Source organism: Octopus sinensis, linkage group LG3 (genome assembly GCF_006345805.1).
Source record: "Octopus sinensis linkage group LG3, ASM634580v1, whole genome shotgun sequence".
NCBI lineage: Eukaryota > Metazoa > Mollusca > Cephalopoda > Octopoda > Octopodidae > Octopus > Octopus sinensis.
Window position 1 is genome coordinate 8387226 of NC_042999.1, and position 22654 is coordinate 8409879.

General features: G+C 38.7%; 1 protein-coding gene across 1 annotated transcript in view; it reads right to left on the reverse strand.

Annotated features, from left to right (window-relative positions):
• Positions 1–22654, reverse strand: part of LOC115209651 (serine-rich adhesin for platelets-like) — a 295596-nt gene that overhangs the window by 26188 nt on the left and 246754 nt on the right. The gene's annotated exons all lie outside the window — the stretch shown is intronic.

Consider the following 22654-nt stretch of genomic DNA (forward strand, 5'->3'; position numbering starts at 1 on the left):
TAAACAGGATTGTCATGAAAATAAAACAAGGCATTAATATTCTTGATATAACCACTGTTGCTATCATCTTTGTCATCGTTGCCATTGCCATCAACAGTGACGTCATCGTCATCATCATTATCATTGTCATCATCATCATCATCAACCCTTCCTTTCCTACCCCCACCCCCATCATTATTCATAAGAATCATTATTTTCATTTCACTTCTCAGAGCTCTTGATTTTACTTGCTGCAGCTAATTCTGTAAGAGCAGACAGCAACCTGCTGTCAAGGCTTTCCAAAGTTCTCTTCTTTCCAAAATACCTAAAGCCCATGGACCAATCTCAAAACCCTCATTGTCTCCAACAGATCAGTTTCCTGAACATGTTATACTCTCGTGTGAATCCCAATTTCTCCAAAAAATTTCTCAAACCTGGTTGTTAATGTTCCCTTTGCCCCTACAACTACTGGGATCACAACTACTCCCTTCATTGCCCACATTCGTGTGGTTTCATCCTTTAGTGGTTTGTACTTCTCAACCTTTTCCAATTCTTGGTCATTTAATTGTAGAATCCCATCTATAGCAATATCCATGATCTTCATTTCCTCCATCATTTATCAACATTATTATTAATATGGGTGGTGAGCTGGCAGAAACGTTAGCACACCGGGCGAAATACTTAGCGGCATTTTGCCTGTTGCTACGTTCTGGGTTCAAATTCCACCGAGGTCGACTTTGCCTTTCATCCTTTCAGAGTTGATAAATTAAGTACTAGTTATGCACTGGGATCAATATAATCGACTTAATCCATTTGTCTGTCCTTGTTTGCCCTCTCTGTGTCTAGCCCCTTGTGGGTAGTAAAGAAATAGGTATTCTTTGGGAGGATATAATTACTGTAATGCTCATGTTCTCCTTCTGCCAGTTTTCCTAAGATTAAACGCATTTTCATATCGTCGTCCCAATCTTTGCTCTCTTTTTTGAAGATTTGTTCGTATCTTCCACAGGAAGCCCCTAAGGTAACTCCTTTATCTGGTTTGTACTTAAACTCTGTTTTCGAGTTTGCCACATAATCTGCTGAGATCGTTTTCCCAACATTTTCTGATGATTTATTATCCATTAATTGCAGCATTTGGTACTGTAATAGTAATTGCTGTTGTTGTTGTTGCTTCTGTTGTTGTTCTTGCAGTTGTATCTGCCGCTGTTGTTGTTCTTTTAGTTGTTGTTGTTGTTGTTGCTGTTTTTGCAACTTGAGTAAACCAGCCAACAAATTTTCCATAATTTCATGATTTTCCTTTCCAGAAAATTTGCACAAAAAATATTTATGAGTTTGTTAGATCCTTCTTGCCATTGTTATAATCCTTAATGTCAGATTGTTTTAACACCTGCTCTGGTATAGCTCTATAGTTGTTAGACCAGTAAAGACCATGATTCTCTATGACTGTCTCCTTCCTACTCTCCCCTTATACTGACTGATGTCACCTTATTTATAGCGACTAGCACATACCACTCATCACGTGGGAAGGGTTTACCATTATTACTCTTATCCCCACAACGATTCCCTTCGAAATAGTTCCCTTCAGAAGCCACACACTTTATCCAGCATCATTTCCATTGATGGAAGCATTTCAGGAACTCCTCTTTTGGGATAGCAATCAACTGCCTCGTTGCATTCTCTTGGAATTTTTTGATATCTGGAAATCTCGTTTAGGTCTTCCCCTGCAAAGAATGAGCCTTGGTGTTTTGGGGTCATAGCCACAGATCCAAAATTTGCCACCTGTTGTGATGCTTTTCAAACGAATTTTCTCCTTCCCCAACACATTCAAAGGTTTGGGAGCAGTTGAATCCCAACCTTCTTTTTGAGACGACCACACTCCACAAACTTTACTTCCAGATGCTTCTTTAAACAATGGTGTGCATGTGTTCAACATCACTCTGTACCTAGTGGTTTCACACTGTGTATTTTAGCTCAGTTTCCATAGCAACAGCCCCTATAGTTTTTGATCAGACCTTGTACATAAAACTCAGCCTAACCTTTGACCCATAGACAGCTGTCCCCTTTCTTTCTGATCTTTTCAGCCCCTTCTCCAGTGTTGTCTCCTGTTTAGAGTTCAGCTGGTTTCATGCCCCTACCAACTCAGCCAGTCCCAGTTCATTCTTCTATTCTCTTGTCACCAGTCTTGTGTCCTACCTCCCACTCTCCTCCCTAATCTCTACACCCAGATCCTCTTTCCAAAGACATCTGTTCTTGTTTACAAGGCAACCCTTGATTTCAGTATAATGTGAACATTTTTGATGCCAACCCACCTGGAACCACTTCTCGTGGTTTTATGATACAAACATCTTGTCTTAAATTGATCTGAAATAAAACCTCCTATCAATATTTCTTGTTAATTAATGTTCAAGACACCAGCTTAATAAAGACAAATTGGTTTTACTCAATTCGTTATTATTTTAAAGATTAATTAAAACAAAATCTGTGTGTTTCAACAAAAATATAAAAGAGTTTCTCGCCATTGGTTTTGGAGGTCATAACAACCTGTTGCTCCACACCAAATCGATAAGAAGGCATATTGGAATCGCAGATGCATTGCTTGGCCTTAGGCCTTAGCAAAACGAAACCCTCTTTTGACTCTTTTCGAAACCCTGCATAGAATGCTTCTTTACTATCAATATCATCATCATCATCATCATCATCTGTTTATTTATTACCCACAAGGGGCTAAACATAGAGAGGACAAACAAGGACAGACAAACGAATTAAGTCAATTACATCGACCCCAGTGCGTAACTGGTATTTATTTAATCGACCCTGAAAGGATGAAAGGCAAAGTTGACCTCGGCGGAATTTGAACTCAGAACGTAACGGCAGATGAAATACGGCTACACATTTCACCCAGCGTGCTAACGGTTCTGCCAGCTCGCCGCCTTTCGTCATCATCATCATCATCATCATCACCACCATCACCATCATTATCATCATCATCGACGTCATCGTCGTCGTCATCGTTGTTGTCATTGTCATCGTTTTAATGTACACTTTTCTACGCATGCATAAATCAGGTGCAGTTTGCTGTTTTGCAGATTGACCTACAGCAGGATACCCTTGCTGTCACCAACCCTCACCTGTTTCCAAGCAAGGTAATATTTCCCCATTGCCAGACATGTTTTTGCACAGAAGACAGGAAATGATATAAACATTGCCTATACAACAGTAATACTTGTTTACAGCCATCGTGTGCTGTCAACACAAGGATATGCACAAACACACACACATACACAGATATATATTTATATAAAGTTAATCCAAACAAGAAAGCACAAAAAAAACACAACAACGCGAGGACGTGGAACAAATATAGTATTATTGGACGCTCAGGAAAGAAGGAAAGAAGGAAGGTTTAACATTTTGAGCGGAGCTCTTCGTCGGAAACATAGGAGAAGGAAAGATCCAGAGAAGGGAAGACACACGCGGTATGTATATATATATATATATATATATATATATATATATATATATATATACATACATACATATATACATACATATATATATATATATACATATATATATATATACATATATATATATACATACATACATATATACATACATATATATATATATATATATATATATATATATAAGTATATATCAGAGGTATTGGTATGCAGAAGACCCAAGGTGGCAGGTAAGGCTGTGTAAGCGCTATTCTTTATAAATGTCTTGAAAATTCCACTTAGCCTTGGCTTTGTTGTCTCATTTTATTTGACACACACACACAAATTTATAGATACTGGGTGGCAATAAGGTCACTTATAGAGATACTTAAAATAGCAATTAAGACAAAGCAATTAATCAACAGTCCAGGAATTAATTATTAAAATGGTTCTGATTAATTCTGGTTAATAACAAAAGAATGTTATGCTAAACAATTGTATATTAATTACTGATACTGTTTGAACTGGAAGCCATCTGCTTCAACGCATTCCCTACAAAGTGAGAGAACGCTTCGACCAAAGTCACAACACAAATGGTTCTGATGGCTTAAGTCTGCAAATGCATTTGGAATAAATTACTTGCGGTCATCGATATTTCTTGGTTTCTTTTGCAAGAACGGAAACATTGATAATTCCCCATAAAGTGAAAATCCTTCGGGGTCGAATCCGGTGAGCAAGGAGACCGCTCAACACTGACACATGTTGTCCTAGCCATCTTCCTGGAAATGCTGCACCAAGATAATTCCTTACATTGAGAGCAAAATGTGGAGGTGTCCCATCCTGTTGAAAGAAAACCTCATGGAAATCATATTTTTGTCATAAAACAGGAACTATGGCAGTTTGTGATGTTTCTAAGGAGTAAACGTCTCTCATTGGTCCAGATTATCTTCCAATAAGCTGCAATTATAAACCAACTTTGGTCATTTATAAGCTACAGTCATGAACCTATTTCTCTGTCGTGTCCATTGCTTTGATTCTCTTCTCATTTTGCTTTGCTTTTTATTATCAATAACTGTATTCTTTTACTTGTTTCAGTCATTTGACTGTGGCCATGCTGGAGCATCACCTTTTATTCGAACAAATCGATCCCAGGACTTATTTTTTGTAAGCCTAGTAAATTTTTTAACGATCTCTTTTGCTGAACTTTTGCTGAAGTTACGGGGACGTAAACACAGCAGCATTGGTTGCCAAGTGATGGTGGAGGGACAAACATGGACACACACACACATATATATATACACACACGATGGGATTCTTTCAGTTTCCATCTACCAAATCCACTCCTAAGGCTTTGGTCAGCCCAAGGCTATAGTAGAAGACACTCGCCCAAGGTGCCATGCAGTAGGACTGAACCCAGTACCATGTGGTTGGGAAGCAAGCTTCTTACCATACAGCCACTCCTGCGGCTATGAGTGACTTTATTGCCACCCTGTATATATATGTGTGTGTGTGTGTGTGTGTATGTATGTAAAAACAATAAGCTTCTTTTAGTTTCCATTGACCGAATCCACCCAGAAGGATCCTTTGGCCAAGGGCTTTAGCAGAAGACGCTTGCCTAAGGTACAACACTGTGGTACTAAACCCAAGACCAAGTTTCTTTACCACACAGTCATGCTTGTAACAAGAGTCACACAACTTTTGGGGCCTGAAATTGTCGTGTCTTCCCTAAGGATTGCTTCTTTAACTGAGGCTGATGAATACCTTACACCAAACCTTCCATCAGACTGTTGAATTACCAAAATCCCTTTCTTGTGCTTTTCCTTGCTTTCTTTCATTTGGTTCCTCCCAAGATATTCTTGGTACTTGTTTATTATTTTTTGAGAGCAAATACAATTTTAAAAGAGGGTAACTTGGCCTTCATTCTGCTCCATCTAAAACCTGTATTTTTCCATGGAACCTGAAGAACAGTGATTTTGGGGGAAGGTATCAGTCAATTACATTGGCGCCAGTACTTATTTTACAATTTGAAAAGATGAACAGCAAAGTCAACTTTGAGGGAATTTGATCTTAGAATGTAAAAATAGACAAAATGTTGATAAGAATTTTTGCCCAGCATGCTAAGAATTCTGCCAGGTTGCCACACAATCCAAGCCAAATAACTCCAATGTTATAAGCTGTCTCTCACCCAACGCCTACCAATATTCTTCAGTTGTTGTACAACAGCATTAAGGTTGTGAATCTTACTCAGACTAAGAAGATTCTTTGCCACTTAACAATTCTAAAGTTCCTCAACCTGCTCTTCTCTTTCAAGACAGAAGAGGTTAGCGGCAGTGCATGACTATTGATCAAAATGGTCTTCTTCTTTAGAAGTTGCATTCAAATAAAACCAACAACAACAACAACAAAAGTAATCATTATCAGTATTATTATTATTATTATTATTATTATTATTATTTATTATTGTTATTATTATTATTATTACTATTATTATTATTCACCAGTATCGTGCAAATATAGGAAATCATTATTGTTAACTACCATTGTGCATGTATCAGAAATCATTATCGTTATAATTAGCAATCAAATAATAACAATAATAATAATAAGGAGGAGGAGGAGGGGAAGGGGAGGAGGAGGAGGAGGTGGAGAAGAAGAAGAAGAGAAGAAGAAGAAGAAGAAGAAGAAGAAGCATTTTAGATGAAAGTGGTCAAATTGTTTTACACAGAAGAATGTTACAAATTCAGAGAGAGAGAGACAGGGAGAAAAAGAGTGTGTGAGAAAGAGAGAGAGAAAGAGAGAGAGAGAGAGAGAGAGGGAAATTCATATAAAACAAGTAGATCTAAACAAATTGTGTCAGATCATAGACTTGGCAATTCCCTATAACAGAGAGGATATCAAAGAAACAGTAAAAATTGAGAGATGCCAGGCTCTAGTCAGAGAGCTGGAGAGACTGGAAGACCAAAGAGAAAGAGTTATTCTTGTAGGAAATGGTGCTCTTGGCACAATGAATGAAAGACTGAAAGAGATTAGAATCGAAAAACACGTCAATTTGCAGAAAAGTACTTTTCTATAAGATTCTGTAAGAATTCTAAGGAAAATTCTTGGGTTTTAAGGAAACTTGTTGTCATCAAACATCAAGATAAAATACCTGCTAATTAAATAAGCACTACTACTACTACTACTACTACTACTACTACTACTATTACTACTACCACCGCCACCACCACCACTAGTAAACTTGTCAAAAGAAACCACCCTGGATTACAGAGGCTAAGGACAAACAATGAACCATCTCCTATACATAGATGATTTTGAAATTTTCACTAAAATACCACAGAACATCATTGTTTAACGTCTGCTTTCCATGCTAGCATGGGTTGGACGATTTGACTGAGGACTGCAGAACCAGATGGCTGCACCAGGCTCCAATCTGATCTGGCAGAGTTTCTAAAGCTGGATGCCCTTCTTAAAGCCAACTACTCCAAGAGTGTAGTGGATGCTTTTATATTCCACCGGCATGAGGGCCAGTCAAGTGGTACTGGCAATGGCCATGCTCATATGGTGTTTTTTATGTGCCACCTGCACAGGAGCCAGTCATGCAGCACTGGCAACTATTATTATTATTATTATTATTATTATTATTATCAAGAAATACCTTAGGAATGAGAACCCAGGTTCAAAATTCAGAAAAAAGATGGTATAGGCACACACCAGAAAAGGTCACAGAAAACGAGAAAGCAACCATACTCTGGGATATGCCAATACACACAGATAGAGAAATTAAGGTCAATAGGCCAGATATAGTTGTCAGAGATCATGAAGGAAAAAAATGCTTTCTAATTGATGTATCAATACCAGCAGATGACAATGTGTCTCTAAAAGAAATGGAGAAACTTTCAACATACAAAGACCTGGAAATTGAGGTAACTAGAATGTGGAATCTAAAAACAGAAACAATTCCTATCATAGTAGGTGCATTAGGCATGATAAAAAAATATTCAGACAAATACATAACAAAATCACCAGGACTTACAAACACATATAACATACAGACAATTGCACTACTAGGCACTGCACACATCCTATGCAAAACACTTCCAATACAGTGAAAATAAGAGCATCACAACAAACCACAGCACATACCCAAGGCACACAGAGCTGCGTTCGGTAGTGAAGTGAAAGCATGCTATAAAAATAAAACTACTGAATGATAATAATAATAATAATAATAATAATAATAATAATAATAATAATAATAATAATAATAATTAATAATAATAATAATAATTGAAGGGGATGGAATAAGGCATTCAGTGATGAAGGAAAGGATCAGGAGAGAATGTTATTGCAGAGTAAGAGCAATACTCAAAACATAGTTGAATGTGAGAAACAGGATCAAAGCAATCAATGCTTTAGCCATACCAGTCGTGACTTACAGTTTCAACATCGTTAACTGGTCAATTACAGAAACATGTAAACTTGACAGAAAAATGCGAAAACTGTTGACGATGCATAGAATGCACCACCCTAAGGCAGATACAGAACGACTTTATCTGCCAAGAAAAGAGGGAGGCCGTGGACATTTACAACTGGCAATAACAATGAAGATTGCTACAATTGGCCTAGACACCTACCTGAAAAACTCTGAGGACTGGATGTTAAAACTTGTCTCAAAACATGGAAACAGGAAAGTATCATACTCAGTAACAAAACAGGCAAAGGAATATCTAAGTGAATTCCGAATACAACAAATTTCGGAATTAGAGATAGACATACAAAAACAGGCACAGAAAAAGCTAAGCGTATGAAAACCCATGCTAAATCTGCGGCCTTAGATATTCTGAATGATAAATGGCAAGAAAAACCTCTCTATGGCAAATACCCAAAGAGAGCAAATAATGCAGATGTTGACAAAGCCCTGACCCATCAATGGCTAATGGCCTCTGGTTTAAAATCTGAAACAGAGGGGTTTATCATAGCAGCTCAAGATCAATGCCTACCAACAAGAAACTACCAGGCCAACATATTAAAGAACGGCAGTAGCCCAACATGTCGTGTATGCCGGCAACAAAATGAAACCATTGATTATGTTGTCTCCAAGTGCAGTCTTCTTGCGCCTACAGAGTATCTCAACAGGCATGATAGAGTTGCACAATATATTCACTGGGTAATTTGCAAAAGCCTGGACTTGCCCCATGATAAAAACTGGTGAGAACACAAACCACCTCACTGCTTGAAAATGACCACATCTCACTCCTCTGGAACTTCACCATTCAAACTGACGGAAAGATAGACGCGAATAGGCCAGACATCATATTGAAAGACTTCAAACAAAGAACATGCCTCCTCATTGATATGACTGTCCCAATCGATATAAACGTATCTGTCAAGACCTACCAAAAACTGAGCAAATATAAAGATCTTGAAATAGAAATCAGCAAAATGTGGAACCTGAAGACTAAAACAATACCTGTTGTCATAGGTGCCCTGGGAATGATAGCAAAAGGGGCTGATTGCTACCTAACTCAGATACCAGGAAACCCCAAAATGGCAGAAATTCAAAAGATAGTGCTCAGGGGAACTACTCATATCCTACACAAAATACTTTCTATATAATCTCAAGGTTTAAAACAAACATAATTTTCGTATGGTTTTTTTAGGCATTCACTAGTACAACACTAAGTACAAAACCAAACATATGGCACCCTAGGCATAACACCAACATGAAGTTCCAACTTGTTGTCTCTTGAGGTCTCTGGGTGAGACTTGGAGCCAGCTTGTGCAAATGTAAAGCAAAAGGCAAACATATAATAATAATAATAATAATAATAATAATAATAATAATAATAATAATAATGATAATAATAATAATAATGATAATAATAATAATATCAAAATTAAACACAAAATATTTGAAACGTAAAGTTCTTGCTAAACTGCTAGGAATTCATTGATATTAAAAAACCAACATTTTTTTTTTTAACCAAACCATTTCTGCTCCAACCCCTAAAAGATTTTTGCATGAAGCAGAGGAAAATAAGATAAATTTCAATAAAAGTACCAACAGAAAGTGAAGAATTTACAGAGAAGATTTTGGTTGTAAAGAAATAACCATGGATGGAATTGCTGGAAACAAAGAACATCGCATCCAAACAAATGTGGCAGGATTGAGATCACATGAAGAAAGTGGGAAGACTAGATGCTGTTTACGAATAAGCAACTAGAAAGTTCCAAGATCATAATGATTTCTTGTATTGGCACAAGGCCAGAGATTTTGGGGGAGTCATTGACCCAATTCCTCAAGTGGTACTTATTTCTTCGACTCTGAGGTGATGAAAGGCAAAGTTGAGCGTGACAGAATTTGAACTCACAACATAAAGATGAGTGGAATGCCACTGGGCATTTTGCTTGGTGTTTGATTCCAACAGCTCACCACCTTCATGTTCTACATCATATTAGGAATCCAAAGTTTTGGTTAAAATAGTTAACAGAGAACCATAGGATATAAGGAGACATGTTTGATGCTATACAGGTGGAACTGCAGACAACATCTGATTGTTTCTATGTCTTGTCTTGAGACAGCATTCACCCGGGGTGGGTTGAGCTGGCTTCATTCATCCTCAATGCTGTATCTCTTACAAATGCCAACCAGACCTGGCGATTTGAGGCTAACGACTGTGTGATCTCCAACCACTCTTTATTCCACTGGCAGAGTTTCTTTGGCTGGATGTCCTTCCTAACACCAAGGCCTACAAGGTCTGTCACAATGGTGGCTTGTGTAGCAGGGAGATAGCTATATATTTCATTGGCCATGGCAATAATAACTGAAGCCCTCTCACAAACATTTCACTGAAATATTTACTACCAAACATAAAGACATTTGGGGTTGGTTGGTGAATACAATGAGCAACATAAATGTTTGCTGATTGGGAGGGAGCCAAACTGATCCTTAAAGTACAGAATGCTATCTGTGTGACATCTGAATAAACAAAGTCAACAGAGTCAAGCCTTTGCAGTGACAGAGATCCATGGCTATCTGCCCTCGACTGTCTGTCTTTGGTTGCCTACCCTTGGTTGTCTGCCCTTGGCTGTCTGCCCTTGATTGTCTGCCTTTGGCTGTCTGTGATGGCAAGAATGAAGGTGCATGTTGTTCAGTCACCTTTAACATTCTGTAATTAATTAATTAATTAATTAGCAATATAGTCTTTTATAGGGTACAAGAAAGAAAATTCTAGAAAACAGCATCATGCCACAGCTTCGTGCTGATTGGTTGTTTAACCCTTTCGTTACTGTATTTCTGTTGAGATGCTCTGAGTTTCTTTCAATTAATTTTAAATATAACAAAGAATTTAGTAAAATAACTTAATTATCATTCAGCTAGTGATAGGAACATAAATTGCGACTAAGATTTGGTGGAAGATTTTAATTCAAAACTTATGAAAACAAGACATTTGTATTACAGAGCTAAGGCCGGTTTCAGCTGGGTTGGTCTCAAAAGCGTTAATAGACCAATCATATGAAACAATGGTGATTCGCTTGTGATGTTGGCTGATTATCTATCAGTCAAAGTTTCAAATCACCTCTACAGGCTAATCAAGAGAATGCATGAGAATTATTTTAAGAGCATACATGTGTCTGTGGTATATCCAGCCACTTAAGTTTTTATTCAACGAATTTGTAATTTAGTCAATGAGGTGACTGAATGCTCATGGTCGCATGTGACAGAGACCCTTTTTCTCAGAAGCTTTGTGTAAGAAGGAGACAAGGGGCAACGATAACTTATGGAACACTAAACTCCTTGTCTAAAACTCTTTCCAACTAATTTATTAAACAATTACAGGCGCAGGAGTGGCTGTGTGGTAAGTAGCTTGCTAACCAACCACATGGTTGCGGGTTCAGTCCCACTGCGTGGCATCTTGGGCAAGTGTCTTCTGCTATAGCCCCGGGCCGACCAATGCCTTGTGAGTGGATTTGGTAAACGGAAACTGAAAGAAGCCTGTTGTATATATGTATATATATATATATATGTGTGTGTGTGTGTTAGTGTGTCTGTGTTTGTCCCCTAGCATTGCTTGACAACCGATGCTGGTGTGTTTACATCCCCGTCACTTAGCGGTTCGGCAAAAGAGACCTATAGAATAAGTACTGGGCTTACAAAGAATAAGTCCCGGGGTCAAGTTGCTCGACTAAAGGCGGTGCTCCAGCATGGCCGCAGTCAAATGACTGAAACAAGTAAAAGAGTAAAAGAGTAAAAGAGTTACAATTAAAACCACAAACATCAACAACACACAAACATCTGTAATATTCCTGCTCGGAATCGTTCATATTCAAAGAAAAGAACTTTCCGTTTGATGTTCGTCGACTTAATGGAAAGAAATGTTATTTTCATATTCCAGCAGTCGATACCTACATTGTCTGGGAGATGCATCAACAAATAAATAGCAATATCTATAAAGATGTGTGTGCATGTTTGCGTGTATGTGTGCTTGTGTGTGTGTGTGTGTGTGTGTGCGTGTGTGTGTGTGTACGTGTGCGTGTGGGCGTATTTTTTAGGGTATTTTGTTGTTAATTTTGCCAATAATAATTATATACTTATACATACATAAATACACATATACACACACACACACACACGCACACACATATATATATATATATGTACATATACATATACCTATACATATATACATACGTGTATAGACATAAATATATACATACGTATATGTATGTCTATACATGTGGGCATGTATATGGGTGTATATATAAGTATGTATATGGTGCATATATATATATATATATATATGTATGTATATATATATTATATAATTATATTTATATGTATATATATATGTGTGTGTATATACATACATATATATAATCGTTATTGGCAAAATTAACAACAAAACACCCTCAAAATAATTCAAAATTTTGTAAGAAAAACTAAAATAAAGTACTTACAAAATACAAAAATAATAGTGATGATGATGATGATGATGGTAGTGGTGGTGGTGGTGGTGGTGTTGGTGGTGGTGGTGGCGGTGGTGGTAATGGGAGAGGTGGTGGTGATGATGGTGATGCTGCTGCTGCTGCTGATGGTGGTGGTGGTGGTGGTGGTAGTAGTGGTTGTAGTAGTGGTGGTGATGGTGATGGAAGCAGCAGTGGTGATGATGGTAGTGGTGGTGGTGGTGGTGGTGGTGGTGATAGTGATGATGATGATGATTGCTATGACGATTGTGATGATGATTTTGCTGATGATATATTGATCACGATGAGAAGCTAAACCTGTTTAAAAGCAAACATTTCTTCAAAGAAAGTACAATTTCCTATATTCGAAGATATATTTTACGATACTATTCAGCTTGCAGCCAGCACAGATCACAATCTGATTAAAACAAAACTTGATATCAATCTCCATCATATTTTATTAACAATAGTTAAAACTATAATATTTCACATTCAATGAGTTTATTTATAGGTTCCTAAAGACAGTAGTTTGTAGCTCACCAAATGCCAGTCTGGTATCAGTATGTTCTAATTCAAACTGGACTCCTTGCTCTCATCATTATTTAATGCCAGGTCAAAATATTCGATAAATGACCTAGATATTACCACTCTGATAATTTGATTCATTAAAATTTATTTATTTATGAAAAAAATATCTAATTCAAAATCATTAGTCCAACAAAATGTATTCTGTTTCACCTATGGCATATTGGGAATTAAGGAACAAAATTTAGGAAGATCTAATTTATGTTGTAAAGTAAGAAGTTAACAAAATATATATTTTGTTTGAATAAAGATTTTTCATTAATTATTCTACTCTCACACTTATTGTTCCAAATTTTGAATAAAGTATTCAATAAGTGGTTACACATTCATTTATGTATATTTTTTATTGACTCTTTGTGAAAATATTGCAAGCCTCTATAAATGTTTGATTAGTTGTTGGAGCACTGCATCTTTCAAAACTTCCATGCTTCCTGAGATTCGCCAACACTACACCTAATTTTCTCCCCTCCATACACACGCAATCATGTATCTGACTCATACACTGTTCACTTCCCAGACATTTGTACATTACTGCATATGCTTTATATGCACTTTTGACAAGTTGTGGTGCACCTGAGCACTGTATACAATAATTTCATTATTATTATTTTAATCTAAATGCTGGAATTATTTTCCTAGTCTTGTTCATTTATTTATTTCCATGCAGTTCATCTTAAGCCCTGCTAAGCCCTGAGAGTCCAGCTCTGTCCACATGGTCTGTAGCTGGTCTGTGGTTTCAGCAATGAGTACAATGTCGTCTGTAAATCAGCGGTGTGTTAGTTGTTCACCATTGATGTTCATACCTATTTCTTTACTACCCACAAGGGGCTAAACACAGAGGGGACAAACAGGGACAGACAAACAGATTAAGTCGATTATATCGACCCCAGTGCGTAACTGGTACTTAATTTATCGACCCTGAAAGGATGAAAGGCAAACTCAACCTGGGCGGAATTTGAACACAGAACGTAACGACAGACAAAATACTGCTAAGCATTCCGCCCAGCATGCTAACATTTCTGCCAGCTCGACACCTTATTGATGTTCATACCACCTGTCCAGTCAGCGTCCTTAATGACCATTTCTAGACAAGCTATGAAGCACTTTGGAGAGATGGTAACTTCTTGCTTGACACTTTTCTTAATCGAGACCCTTACTGATGGTGATAGCAGAGCTGTATCTGTTGTACATCCATAGCTTGCATCTCTGAGCAGCTTCATGTATTGCACCTCAGCTCTTTGCATTTCCAGAGATTTCCACCATGCTTTCATCTCAATGCTACCAAAGGCCTTTTCAAAATCAACAAAAGTGATACACAAAGAAAACTGGTATTTGTTTGCTCATTCTATGGCCTCTGTTAGAGTGAATATATGATCTGTCATACTGTAGTCCTTACAGAAGCTTGTTGATCACTTTGCTGTTGGTTGTTGAGGCATTTTGATTGTCTGATGACCATGACCTTTGTAAACAGCTTATAGAGGTGAGACAAGAGGCATATGGGGCATTAGTCTTTTAAACTATCATCATCATCATCATCATCATCATACACATCATTGTTTAGCATCTGCTTTCCATGCTGGCATTGGTTTCGACAGTTTAACTGAGGACTGGCAAGCCAGGAGGTTGCACCAGGCTCCAATTTGATCTGGCAAGGTTTCTACAGCTGGATGCCCTTCCTAACACCGACCACTCCATATAAGCCTTCTTATTAAGCAGGATAGTATTTAACTCTTTCCACAGTGAGAGTATTTTTTCCTCCCTTCAGTGATTAAATTGTTGAACTAGGATTTTCCACAGCTGTCCACCCCTGTTTCGTAACATCTCTGGTGTGACAGCATCCTTCCCAGGAGCTTGGCCTGTTTTCATCAGTTACAGGACACTTTTTAAATTTTACTAATCAGAAGAGGTGGTGCTTCTTCAAGCGTATATATATTCTTTTATTCTTTTATTTGTTTCAGTCATTTGAGGGCAGCCATGCTGGAGCACTGCCTTTAGTCAAACAATTCGACACCAGGACTTATTCTTTGTAAGCCTTGTACTTATTCTATCGGCCTCTTTTGCTGAAGCGCTAAGTTACAGGGCTGTAAACACACCAGTATCGGTTATTAAGTGATGGAAAGGGGACAAACACAGACACACACACACACACAATGCACTTTATTCAGTTTCCATCTACCAAATCCACTCACAAGGCTTTGGTCAGCCCGAGGCTATAGTAGAAGACACTTGCCCAAGGTGCCATGCAGTGGGAATGAACCTGGAAGCATGTGGTTGATAAATAGGCTATTTACGACACAGTTGCACCTCCTCCTATATCTAAAAAACAATCAAACCCCTTGTATATTCAATAATCCTAAAAAATTTGAAAATCCTAATGAATCTCTTGGTAAAAGCAACATTGTTTGGTTTATTGTTCCATTCGTTAAGCAAATTAAAGGTAATTTGGTTGGAAATTTATACAAACTTTTCTTGAAACACTTTATAAAGGGAAATAGATATTTTTATTTCTTTTATTTTCTACTCTAGGCACAAGGCCCGAAATTTTGGGGGAGGGGGCCAGTCGATTAGATTGACCCCAGTATGCAAATGGTACTTAGGTTATTGACCCTGAAAGAATGAAAGGCAAAGCTGACCTATGCAGAATTTGAACTCAGAATGTAAAGACAGACGATATACCGCTAAGCATTTTGCCCAGCATGCTAACATTTCTGCCAGCTCAGTACCTTTAAGAAATAGATATTATGATATTATTAACCCCAAGCTTCTTAAAATTGGTCGTTCCATATCTAATAATTTATGCCAGATTATATCTTCAACTAACGAAAGAAAATTAACTAATTTTACAATAATTGTAATAGTAGTAAGAGCCATAATAGTATTAGTAATGGAATAAAGGCCAGTAATGAAAGTAAATTTGGGATGTCTAGTGTACAAGGGGCAACAACTTGTGTTAAATCCCATCTCAAACCTTTGAATGTAGATTAAATGGCAAGTTGCAATTATACTGAATGTAACGATGTGAAAGAGAGTAATTATATGAGTACTAGTGAAAATACTTTTTGTAATTGCAGGGTTAGAAGTAATTGGCTATTTAAGATTTATTGTAAACCAATGAGGAAACTAGGGATAGATGAATGGTTAGTGAGAGCTGTGCGGGCCATGTATAGGGACGCTGCTAGTAGGGTGAGGGTTGGAAATGAGTACAGTGAAGAATTCTGGGTAGAGGTAGGGGTCCACCAAGGCTCAGTACTCAGCCCCCTCCTATTTATCATAGTCCTCCAGGCAATAACGGAGGAATTCAAGACAGGATGCCCTTGGGAGCTCCTCTATGCTGATGACCTTGCTCTAATTGCTGAGTCGCTATCAGAACTGGAGGAGAAGTTTCAGGTGTGGAAACAAGGATTAGAATCGAAGGGCCTCAGAGTCAATCTAGCTAAAACCAAAGTCGTAATCAGTAGGAAGGTAGACAAATCACAAACACCTTCAGGTAGATGGCCCTGCTCGATCTGTAGAAAAGGTGTAGGTAGAAACTCTATAAGATGCACCAAGTGTAAGCTATGGACACATAAGAGATGCAGCAATGTCAAAGGAAGGCTAACTAGGAAGATGGTTTTTGTATGTGGCAGATGCTCAGGAACAATAAACACTGAAAATGCTCTGAGACCAACTTCCGTCACTTTCCAGGGAGAAAAACTAGAAATAGTTGATAGTTTCTGTTACCTAGGTGACCAAGTCAGCAGCGGGGGCGGGTGTGCTGAAAGTGTAACTGCTAGAGTAAGAATAGCTTGGGCAAAGTTCAGAGAGCTCTTACCTCTGCTGGTGACAAAAGGCCTCTCGCACAGAGTGAAAGGCAGACTGTATGATGCATGTGTACGAACAGCCATGCTACATGGCAGTGAAACATGGGCCGTGACTGCTGAGGATATGCGTAAGCTCGCTAGAAATGAAGCCAGTATGCTCCGATGGATGTGTAATGCCGGTACTCACACTCTGCAGAGTGTAAGTACCTTGAGAGAAAAGCTGGACCTAAGAAGCATCAGTTGTGGTGCGCAAGAGAGACGTTTGCACTGGTATGGTCATGTGGCGAGAATGGATGAAGATAGTTGTGTGAAAAAGTGCCACACCCTAGCGGTTGAGGGAACCTGTGGAAGAGGCAGACCCAGGAAAACCTGGGACGAGGTGGTGAAGCACGACCTTCAAACTTTAGGTCTCACTGAGGAAATTACTGGAGACCGAGACCTCTGGAAGTGTGCTGTGCGCGAGAAGACCCGGCAGGACAAGTGAGTCCATAACCCGTGGCCTTCTACATGGGATGGAGCCAGCCTACGTATGCATACCTTCCCTTCATGGGACACAAAACTTTACTTGTGAAGATGTGTTGAGGTAAGTGAGGATCAGAATCGAAATCGATCAATGGAAATTGCGGATGTGTTACCAGTGCCGGTGGCATATCAAAACTCTACTTGTGAAGACCCGTTGAGGCAAGTGAGGATCAGAATCGAAATCGATCAATGGAAATCGATCAATGGAAATTGCAGATGTGTTACCAGTGCCGGTGGCATGTAAGAGAACTTTCCGTTTCACGACCTTTGCCAGCACCGCCCCGTTTCGTGTCCGTTGCCAGCCTCGCCTGGCCCTCGTGCCGGTGGCACATAAAAAGCACCATCCGTTCGTGGCCGTTTGCCAGCTCTGTCTGGCACCAGTGCGGGTGGCACGTAAAAAGCACCCACTACACTCACGGAGTGGTTGGCGTTAGGAAGGGCATCCAGCCGTAGAAACACTGCCAGATTTGACTGGGCCTGATGAAGCCTTCTGGCTTCACAGACCCCAGTAGAACCGTCCAACCCATGCTAGCATGGAAAACGGACGCTAAACAATGATGATGATGATGATGAAAAGAATCTTGTTTACAGTTGTAAGGTGATATCTGAGGGTAAAAGTTTCTTCTACATAGGGTCTATGCAAAGTTTTGTTAAGAAACACGTCTCTAACCATATTTACACCTTTAATAATAGGAACAGGTCTTCAACCAGTCTCAGTAAATTTATTTAGGACTTGAAAGACAAGAAAAAAGTTTTTTCTGTGGAGTGGGAGATTATAAGCAAGGCAACTACTTGTAGGCCTGGAAACTCCTTTTGCTTTCTCTGCCTTGAAGAATTATTTTGATCTTATATTCTAGGAGATGTCTCTCAAATGCAAAAATAGAGACTGGTTTTTCATGAGTCCATGCATGTAAATGGACTCTTAAAAAACTACTAATTAAATATATAATCATTATTGATGACAAGCGTTATAAAATGGTTAGTAGTTGAAATATTGATGAAAAAAATGTATAATATATTATTATATAATATAATATTTTAATTAAATGGTGTGGATGGGTGTTATGCTTTCTATATGTGGCAAGGTATTGGTATTTTGCTACAGATTCAATTAAGTATGTTTCTCATAAATATTTTTGTTGAGATGACTCTCCCCAGACACAACAGAATATTGTTGAAATTCTTATAATAATTTATGAAACTAAATTTGAGATAAAACATATTACCTTAATAGTAATTACAACTTTAGTGAACTTGGTTTTAATATGAATTATCTATAAATAGTACCTGCTACTGTCTAGTTTTTGCTTTTGTTTACAGTGTTTATACTGGCTGTAGATTTTTGCACAAATATTGATGATGCAAAACCATTATATGGCATTTGACCAGCAGTTTTGATACATCAGATTCTTTTGTTGTCTTCAGTATTTTAACAAACACATGCACAACTACTTAATAAATGTTGCCTCCCTCTCTGTCACTCTCTCTCTATACCCATCTTTCTCTCCCACTTGTTTTAATCTCTCTCTATCTCTTTCTCCCTATTACATCTTTTTTGCCCTAACTATCACTCTACTACCAATAAAAAAACCATCATGTATTATGTATGCACAATTATATCAAATGTATTTGTTTATATATATGGCCGTGCCAGCCTCGCCTGGCCTTCGTGCCAGTGGCACGTAAAAAACACCATCCGAGCATGGCCATTCGCCAGCCTCGTCTGGCACCTGTGTCGAGTGGCACATAAAAAACACCATCCAAGCGTGGCCGTTCGCCAGCCTCGTCTGGCACCTGTGTCGGTGGCACATAAAAAGCACCCACTACACTCACGGAGTGGTTGGCATTAGGAAGGGCATCCAGCTGTAGAAACACTGCCAGATCTGACTGGCCTGGTGCAGCCTTCGGGCTTCCCAGACCCCAGTTGAACCGTCCAACCCATGCTAGCATGGAAAGCGGATGTTAAACGATGATGATGATGATGATGATGTTGATGATGATGATGATGATGATGATGATGATGACGATGATATATAGATAAAAAAAACTATTGAAAAGGTTGCAAGATGCAACGAAAATTTTAGGAAAATAAAAATAAGAAAAAAGTAGAAATTTTACCGGTGAGTGTGTTATATTATAAGGCACAAACAGAAAATTACTCTCCCCAGACACAACAGAATATGCTTCAACGCACGAACTCATATAAAGAATCTTGCAAACCAAATCTCAAAACGAAAGATGAAAAAGGTGTTTTTTTTTAAAAACAACACACGTATCTGAGTCTGTTGTAAAACAACCAACACATTTAAATGTAAGTCTCATTTGGAAAATTCTTCCCTAATGAAATCTTTATATATAAAAGAGAGGTTGTGTGCTGTCTGTCTCCTATGATTTAGATTCCTAACTACTCCCACATTTTGCAGTGCAGTTTAACCAAAACCAGGTATCTTATAGTCATGATTCATATCGAGCCCTTCTGGGTATTAGCGCGCGTCAACGATGAGTCTACGATTTAAAAAAAAATTACCATCAATTTTTCCCATTTTTAATGCATTTTTGACATATATGAGGGAAGTAACTCTCTAAAGATTTATTATTAAATCTCAGAACGTAAAAAGCTACAGTAACACCCCCCCCCCTTTGTGGTTAGCCATATTGAGATGGCTATTATACTTTACATCTCTATAAATGCTTATATAGTTATTTCCCTTACAAACCCGAGCAACGCCGGGTGATACTGCTAGTACCTAATAAACCAATTTCAACAGGAAAATTTAAATTAATTTAATTTCTGTAATTGAGCTAATTGGATAATGAAACAGCTGTAGGACTGGGATTTCTTTATATGGATCTGAATATTTTAAAATAAACTGATGTCTGTCTGTATGTCAGTTTCTCTATTTTCTTCTTTTTCTCATTCATGAATATAGATATGAACAAGGAAAAGAAAATGACCAAGGGCAAATGGCAACCAGGGAATGTTGGGGATGATACTGGTGTCATGTAAATGGCACCCGTGCCAGTGGCACGTAAAAGGACCCATTACACTCTTGGAGTGGTTGGCATGTTAGGAAGGGCATCCAGCCACAGAAGCTGTGCCAAAACAGACTGAAACCTGGTGCAGCTCTCCAGCTCATTAGCTCCAGTCGAACCATCTAACCCATGCCAGCATGGAGAGCAGACGTTAAGGGATGATGATGGTGATGATGATGATGATGATGATGATACACACACACACACATATGCTGTGCCTGAGAAGACCCATCAAGCCAAGTGAAATTGTAGTCATGGCAGATATTGGTGTTATGCATGCATCTGACACATAAAAGCACCCATTACACTCTCGGAGTGGTTGGCATGTTAGGAAGGGCTTCCAGCCATAGAAACCATGCCAAATCAGACTGGAATCTGGTGCAGCCCTTCAGTTTTTCAACCCTAGTCAAACCGTCAAACCCATGCTCGCATGGACAACGAGCATTAAATGATGATGATGATGATGATGATAATGATGATGATATATTATATATACTCTCTTTCTCTCTCTTTTACTCTTTTACTTGTTTCAGTCATTTGACTGCGGCCATGCTGGAGCACCGCCTTTAGTCGAGCAAATCAACCCCGGGACTTATTCTTTGTAAGCCCAGTACTTATTCTATCGGTCTCTTTTGCCGAACCGCTAAGTGACGGGGACGTAAACACACCAGCATCAGTTGCCAAGCAATGCTAGGGAGACAAACACAGACACACAAACACACACATATATATATATATATATATATACATATATACAACAGGCTTCTTTCAGTTTCCGTCTACCAAATCCACTCACAAGGCATTGGTCGGCCTGGGGCTATAGCAGAAGACACTTGCCCAAGATGCCACGCAGTGGGACTGAACCCGGAACCATGTGGCTGGTTAGCAAGCTACTTACCACACAGCCACTCCTGCGCCTATATATATGATAGGCTTTCACACAATTTCCATCTACCATATCCATTTACAAATCTTTAGTTAACCCAGGGAAATGGAAGAAAGCACTTACTCCAGGTGCTTTGCAATGGGACTGAACCGTAAACCCCTGGTTGGGAAGCAAGTTTCTTAATCACATAGCCATGTCAGCACCTATCTACTTGTTTTGTTTTTTTTAAAAGAAGTGAACAGGTTTTACCCTCACCTCAGGTGTAATTTTAATTAATTAAAAATTAATTTTATTCACTTACATAAAGCATCTTAACCATAATTAATTGTTTTTAGAGACTTACATTCTTTTATTCTTTTACTTATATCAGTCATTTTGATTGTGGCCATGCTGGGGCACCACCTTAAAGGGTTTTTAGTCGAAGCAGTTGACCATTGGAGTTATTCTTTGTAAGCCTGGTACTTATTCTATTGGTCCCTTTTGCTGAACCATTAAGTTATGGGTATGTAAACACACCAACATCGGTTGTCAGGCGATGGTGGTGGAGACAAAACAAACACAAACACACACACACACACATACATATGTACATAATGGGAAGCTTTATGAAAATAGACAAAAGACGAAGGCAGGTGGAAAACAAACGAACAATTGTATTAGTATGGCGCTCAGGAAATATAAATAAAACAAGTCTTTAACGTTTCGAGCCTACACTCTTCAACAGAAAGATACACAGAGAGAAAAAAAACACAGAAAGAAGGAGAGAAAAAAAATGCGTGCAGTAACTAACGAATCAACATGGCGATCTGATTTCGGCCAGAGGTCAAAGATCAAACATGAGACGCGAGAGCGAAATAAGGGGAGATAATAGGGTTGATAATAGGGTTGATAATAGGGTTGATAATAGGGTTGAAGGACCAGCTAATAGTGCGTAGGAGGGGTCTGGACGTGTGTATGTATAGGGTTGGTGTATGTATTAGTATGTATAAGGGTGTGTGTGTGTGTGTGTGTGTGTATGAGGGAGTATTAGTGCGTAGGATTGGTCTGGTCGTGCGTATGTATGGGGTTGGTGTATGTATTAGTATGTATTAGTATGTATTAGTACGTATTAGTATGTATAAGTGTGTGTGTGTGTGTATGAGAGAGTATAAGTGCGTATGAGGGGTCTGGACGTGTGTATGTATAGGGTTGGTGTATGTATTAGTATGTATTAGTATGTATTAGTACGTATTAGTATGTATTAGTTGGTGTATGTATTAGTATGGCACATCATATATGATGTGATGTGTAAAGTCGTGTGGTGTAGTGAGGAGAAGAGGGGGAGGGGAGAAGAGGGGGAGGGGAGAAGAGGGGGAGGGGAGAAGAGGGGGGAGAGAATGGGAGGGGGGAGAGGGGGGAAGAGGAGAGGATGGGGGAGGGAGGGGAAGGGGAGGAGGGGAGGGAGG